Source organism: Panicum virgatum, chromosome 7K (genome assembly GCF_016808335.1).
Source record: "Panicum virgatum strain AP13 chromosome 7K, P.virgatum_v5, whole genome shotgun sequence".
In the NCBI taxonomy this organism is placed as follows: domain Eukaryota; kingdom Viridiplantae; phylum Streptophyta; class Magnoliopsida; order Poales; family Poaceae; genus Panicum; species Panicum virgatum.
In genome coordinates, this window is record NC_053142.1 from 24,184,299 (window position 1) to 24,191,543 (window position 7,245).

The 7,245-nt window shown below is 45.8% G+C and overlaps 1 pseudogene; it reads right to left on the reverse strand.

Moving 5' to 3' along the window:
• Nucleotides 1-3,224: 3,224 nt before the first annotated feature.
• LOC120640032 lies at nt 3,225-6,850 on the reverse strand (annotated as a pseudogene).
• Nucleotides 6,851-7,245: the final 395 nt, after the last annotated feature.

The following is a 7,245-nucleotide window of genomic DNA, read 5'->3' on the forward strand; positions in this document are numbered from 1 at the left end:
ATAGTAATTTATTCTCAAATTCACAGGATAAATTCATTTGGAACGAGCTCACCTTATCAATGGTCATATCCAAAGGTGTCATGTCCTCATCAGTCATCCCAGAATGCGCGTGATACGCCTTGTGGAATCCCACTAACCCCAAGGTGAGGGTCTCCGTCCTAAAATTGAAGAGATCTCCAAAGGTGATGGGCAGGTCGATCTGTTCGATTGGTATTGCTTGTTTCCTCAGTATGATGTTGTAGAAATGCGCCCCGCTTAGCCGGATCCGCGACTGATCAAAGCCCATGGTGTCCAAGGTTTCCGAGTGCATGATGTTGAGGTTGCTGCCTCTGTCCATCAATACCTTGGTGCGGCGTTTCATGCTGATGATCGGGTTAACCACAAGCGGACGCCTACCCGACTGTGGGACGTGCTCCGAATGGTCAGACCGGTCGAAGGTAATTGTGGAGACCGACCATCGGAGGAAGGAAGGCGTGGCAGGTTCAACGGCGAAGATCTCGAATGCGTAACCTTCTACCTACACTTTGATTCGCAGGCTACCGGTCCACCAAAAATCATGAGGCAATTGTCGGCTTTGTGGAAGTTGTCCCCCTTCCCCTCAGCATCCTCCGTGGTCAGCTCAGGTTTCTTCTTCTGCTGCTGCAGCTGCTGCTCCCCCCTCTTGGCAAACCTTCTGGCACACGGCATATAATAGGTTTCCGGTAGTGCCACTTCGGGCGGGAGCAGTTCTTGTACGCGTGCTTGACGGGGTAGGCATGGTTTGGGCATGGCCCCTCAAGCTTCTTCTCAAAAAAGTTGGGATTGTCTGTGTTGGGAGCTCGCCCTCCTTTTTGTTCAGTAGCAGCGATAAGTGAGCCCCGGGCCCCTTCTTGTTCTTCTTCTTGCTGAAGAGGTCGGGTGCATCCTCCTTGGTGTGCTCCTCTCGCTTGGCCTTGCCCTTGTTGCGGTCAAAGATGGCTCTGACTGCTTCTTCACCTAAGGAGTGGCTCATGGCGATGTCGAGGAGTTCCCTGGTGGTCCTTGCGCCCAAGCTTATGGACCAGGGACTCGCAGGTGGTCCATGACAAGAACGCCCTGATGACATCAGCAACGGCGACGCTGGGTATCACGTTGCACTGCTTGGATAAGCATCGGATGTACTCAAGAAGAGTTTTGCCTTGATAAGCGGGATGGTGCTCGACTATGTTACACGGATACTGGTACGTGTATCGGATACGATACGTATCGGATACGCGGATACGCACTTTCCTAAAAAACACTGATACGAGGATACGGCTAGGATAATTAATAATTATATATAAATATCACATAGATATTCAGCAAGTGAGATTTTACTCTTGAGTAACTTCCCCTATACTCAGATGTGCAATACTTGCATGTCCATATAACATTACCTCTATAACTAGCCTTCTCTAAAAGCACAACTGATTCCACAAGGGGTTCTTCAGTTGCTGCTCATCTAGTTCTATTGCAGCAAGTTCATCATTTTATATCATCTCTTACTACCAAAACAGCATTTGGGTGGGCTGATTACTGCTTTGGGCTGTATCCCATCTGGCCCAAAAGTATCGGATACGCGTATCCAAGCAAATACGTATCCATTTTTTCAGGATACGGCTAGAAACATATCCGAGGCGTATCCGGAGCGTATCCGTATCCGATACGTATCGGATACGGATACGCCACCTCCTATGAGTATCCGCGTAACAGAGGTGCTCGAGCCATGTTCGTGTTGAGTCTGCCACAAACAATGGCAAGGTTACAAATAATGAAGTAATCACTATGCGCGCCACCGGCTCAGTAGGTGAGCCGGTAATCCTCGATCCAGAGGCTAGGGTTCCTTTCCCTAGCGTACCTCGGAACGTAGGTTGGAGGTCGATACCGCTACGGGAACGCCACATTGCGGATTCACGAATCGAACACGCAGCGCGTCAGGGCTCAGGTTTCTATCCTCCGTGCTGTCGTAGCATCCCCCGCGACAAGGGCGAGGGCATCAGCTGCCTTCTGCTTCATTTTGCTCCTGCCCACAACTATGGACGCCGAGGGTGAGGCGCGCGTCATGGTTGGTGCCAAGGCGGCCTTTGACAGGGGCCCTGGGAGGCGCACGGCCCTCATGCGGCGCTTGGTGGACACAGACGTTCTTGGCACCCGAGATCGAGCTCTCAACCTGCTACTGCACCGCGCATTGGAGAAATATGCGGAGCTTGTCACGGTCGCGACGCTCCTCCGGTGTCGCGGGCTCCAGTAGTGCCTCAAGCACCGCCACCGCTGCGGCGTTGTTTCTGGATTGCTCGAACGAAGTGCGGGAGCCCTATGCGTTCCTGCAGGATTTTCTGGTTAACCTCCTAGGCACGCCCGCTATCCCCACGGTTGCCAAGCTCGCGCTTGAGTTCGGCGCGCTCCTGCTCTAGCTAGAGCTGCGCCTTGTTGAGCTCCTTCTGTCGCTACCGCAGCTGCTCATGCGGTGGGGCATTCGCACCCCTCCCGGCCTCGTCGCTGGGGTTGCTGGGGGAGTTGCCTCCTCATCGTCATCGTCACCGACGTTCCCATCGGGAGTGTTTTCCAAGCGCGGTGGGTGGTGGGCTTCCCTCACTAGAGTCGGAGTCGAATATGTTCTTAGATTCCCCTGCAAGAAGATCATGGATGGATTCGAACAGGTCCGTGACGCCCACGATCTCGATATCCGCTGGTGATCAGCTAACATGCAATGCCATCAGGCACTGCATAGCCTATGCGGCGTTGCATAGTCCAAACGGTGCTCTTCTTGCGTACGATCGGCGTTGGCCAATTAGGGGAAAACCTACTGTTCGAATTTGAGTGAAAGAAAAATGCAATTCTTTCAATCCTACGAAGTCCATGTGACCTTCTCAAATGCACCAAATATACACCTATATATCAGAATTTCAGTGTATCTGTTTGCTTGATTCTTCCATATCTCTATCCCTAAATAGATGCGTGTTCGAATAAATTTTTAATTGAGATCTAAGGGAGTCGGTGTTTCTGTTCTCTAACCGAAAGTACAATTTTTTTTGAAAAAAAGAATAGGTAAATATCCTTATAAGATGAAATTGAAAATCAGCTTATTGCCACTGGTCGCTGGCACTCCAAAGGGTACCCAGATTTGTCCGTCATCAGGAGTGGTGTTTATATGCATAACACAAAACAAGGAGAGATGTATTGATATGCACTAGTTTCATGCAATCAAGCACTTACTGCAGAAGTTTTGAGTCAAGCACTCAGCAGGCCAAGTCAATTTGCTGACAAGCTTGGACCCTCCATAATAAGAGTAAGACCCAGTTACATGGGCGAACTTAATTGTGTACTATCTAGTACTATCTAGTCATAGAGTCATAGCTTAGCGGCGTGTGGTAACAACATGCCACAGTGTGGTTTTGATGACGTTGAAAGTGCAGACGTCCCCTACCTTCAGCCTGTTCTCCCGGCAGAACTTCATCCAGCCCGATCCAATATGATAACTACTGTTGCTGTACATGATGCAACCAACCTGCCAAGACCTGCTGTTATTGGCTGATGTTTTGAGTGTGATCGTGCAGCGTTTCTGCAATCCAATACTAGAGCAGAAGTTCGGTGGCAAAGTCTGCAAAAAATGCAATCACATTGGTTAGAAAATTGAATTCATTAAAGCAATGCCAACTATCCATGTATCACTTTGGATACATACGACTGATACATCTTAATTCTTGATTGTGTTGGCTTTTGTTCTTTAAATCCGATACTATGTGAAATGAATTAAAGAAGTAATAATTTGTGATAGGATGCACATTTATGCTATCAATAATTAAAAATATCAAATAAGCTAGGTGTAGTTTCAGATTCTCCAAAATGAGACGTAAGCTTGTTGACATAATCTCAGATGCCATGCTATATCCTAGCAGCTTATCAGTTTCATATTCGTTTTCAGAATTCAACGGCTTCAATCCTATCTTCTTTGTATCAATGGAAAAATGATTATCCTTACAAGATGCTTTGCTATTGAGTTGTAGTTCATCTCCTTCTGTACCCAAGAAGGGTGGTCCAATCTCGTAGACAGATCTTTTGTATTTTGAAGCCTTGCTTAATGAATTAGTGGAACCTTTTGGCCTCACTCGTTCTTCACTACTTGGATTAACCTTCTTGGTCTCCTGTTCCTTGTTGGATGAGCAAGGTGTCTCCTTTCGATTTTCCGTATCTGCTGATGTCAGTGCTTCATAAAATAAAAGGATAACATGTTCTTCAGTATTTAACTCATAATCAATCCATTGCAAACAGATCTCTATATATTAGAGCAACTAATATATATCTGTGCTTACAGCGCTTGATAGTGACATGCCATAGCGTAGTCTCCACGATGTGGAAAGTGCACAGGTCGCCTGTCTTGAGCCTGTTCTCTCGGCAGAAGCTTTTCCATCCATCCCCTAGCATGCAGCCGTAGGTCTTGTATGTGGCACCATGAACCTGCCATGACCTGGTGCTGTCTATTTCTGTCTTTAGCGTGATTCTGCAAGTTCCATTGAACCCAATCCCGTGGCAGAACTTTATTGGCAATGGCTGCAAGCATTGTGATGCAACAACTTATTTAATTAAGCATCAACATTTGATCATAGTGGACAAATACTAACTGCAAATTAGTTATGAGCACTTCTTCATAGAAGTTTTTCTAGGAGCAATACATATGAAAAATACTATAGAAGAGCTCAAATTTTGTCAAAGCTTTTCTCGCCTTTTTAGATAAAGGATGGTGTTCTGGCCTTTTGATTCATATGGTCACAATTTTTTACTAAAATACTATTTATTTTGATTATACCATGCATGTATATTAGTTTCCAGTTTGCAACCTCACAGACTAAAAATTTGTTCACTTCAATTGCCTATTGAAATGAATCAGATTCTAGTTTGTAAAACGAAACTAAAGTGGTGTCCACAAACGGGGGGGATGGTCAATAAATTATATCACATAAGAGGCAATGTGATAAATAGAATTAAATAATAGAAAAGAGAGAAGGCACTGAAGCAGAGCAAAAATTGAGCTTACTAGAAGGCGCTCAAGCGCATATGTGTGGATCTCTTTCCTTATCCAAGATGATGGCCCAATCTGATAGTCAGGATTCTTTGGTGGCAGTTTTGGGCTCAAATATGTCACTGAACTTTTTGGCCTCTTATTTTCTTCACTGCTTGACTTCTCATCATTGTTTTTGCGTTTCCTGGTGGGAGAAAGTGGTTCTTGTTGCATTTCAACATCTGTCAATGAGGAGAACACAAAATTCATAAGCATCTATTCATCTGTCAATAGACTCAATATAAAGAACCAATTCATTTTCTCACTTTGTAGAATTCCAGTGTCCTGGTTCTTGAAATCTTTCTGGTGTCCATTGAGCCCGAATGCTTTGACTTTGAAAACCATGTTCCCTTCATATCTCAAGAGCAAAACGTCACCTTTGGATATTCCATGAAACTCCAGAAACTGTGGCCAGCCACCTGCAAAGAACATGCCTGATGGATTGTTCTCAAGTTCAATCTGCCACAATTTGCCAAGGGGGCTCAAAATGACAGCTGTTCGACTATTCAGGTACTCCTCGGTGACATAATGCTTCACAAACCTAGCAGGGATTATCTGCAATGACATATATGTAAGTAAAAAATGGTCATGATGCATCTCAAGTCTAAATATTCAATTAGATGTCTAGTTTGAGCAAAACATAATATCCTGAAGAGTTTGCAGACCATCTTCTCCGACAAATTGGGGTAAACAATCCTGATGAACTGTGGCTTACAGGAAACCCCTTTGCTGCTTCTAGATGCCATAACTGAAGAAATGCGATATATAAATATCAATATGAACTGAATGATAACATCTGCTAATTATTAACAATAATGTAGCCATTAAACAAGATACATGATGACCAGTCCAATGGTAATTTAAGGACCATTTATAATCATTGAGTTCCACATAACATTTGTATGAATTTCACAGGAAAGTATTCTGCCTTTCACGAAGTAAGCCTGAGATATTGCTCCTCTTGTTAATGACAAGGTCCAATGCTGTTTTCAACTTTATGTGCCACCGTCTGGATTTATCCATGCAATTCTAAGCCACTGGTGAGGTAGATTTATAATTTACTTCCCAGCCATGTATATTTTCCTACAGGCTTATGCCACCCGGTTCTAGTTTAATACGAGATCAATGTTTCAATTATTCTTTCAAAAAAGATATCGAATGGGTTACATAGTTTCTGCACTCCAATCTTCTAATCGGAAAGTAATCTGATCAGGGAAAAGGTGCCTAAATTTGCATTACTATCTTGTATACAGCAAGTAAATAATCCTTACTATGCCCGAGCTGATTACCAAAAAAGATGCCTTAAATAGCGCTGTTCAAGATTCGTATGAAAAGGCATGTTCACCTGCAGCCGGAGCGGCGAACTCCTTGATGCAGAAGCTGGTGTCGAAGGCCTTGAAGGTGAGCGCGCCGCGGCCGGCGTGGCGGAGCACGACGAACCAGCCGACGCCGACGCCGTGCGCGGCCAAGAACTCCGCCCACCCGCGCCCCAGGAACGCGCCGTCGCCGTCGCGGCCGACCTCCACTCGCCACACCTTTCCGAACGGGCTGACCAAGAGGGCCGTCGGCCCCGGCGCTCCTCCGCCTCCGCCGGCGTCGAAGCACCCGGCGAGCTCGTCGGAAATGCGCTGCATAGGGAATCAGTGAGTTCAGTAGGCCGTCAGCAGTGAAGCGTCGGAGCTCGACGGAGATCGAGGGAGGCTTTGCTTAGGTTACCAGCTTGCGTAAGGACGGAGGCAACAGCGCCTTGAGCTGCTTGGCCGCGGCGCCGGCGGCGCTTGGCGACGATGCCATGGCTACGGTGGATACGGGGTGTACTGGCGTGACGGTTCGCCTTCTTAAGTATAGGGGAGTAATTAGCGTCGTGTGATTCTACAATGATAGCAAAATTATAGGGAAAAAAAGGTGGTCTACCCTTCCTTCCAGGGAGAGCGATGGAAATTGAAGGGTTGAGAAAAATTTAGAGAGAGCTATTAAAGTTGTATTTTTACATCTCATTCCCTTAGGCTACTCGCAATAAAAGTCTCCAAATATGAATAAACAATAAACGAAATGGTGTTGAAACTACCGTTCTAATGCACAATTTTGTGGTGTGCTTCCATAGTCTCCTAATAGTATTTTGTTTTATATATAACTCATCAAGAGTTGGTATCTGTTTACTATGTAATACTCACTCCTTCCACGTTTAT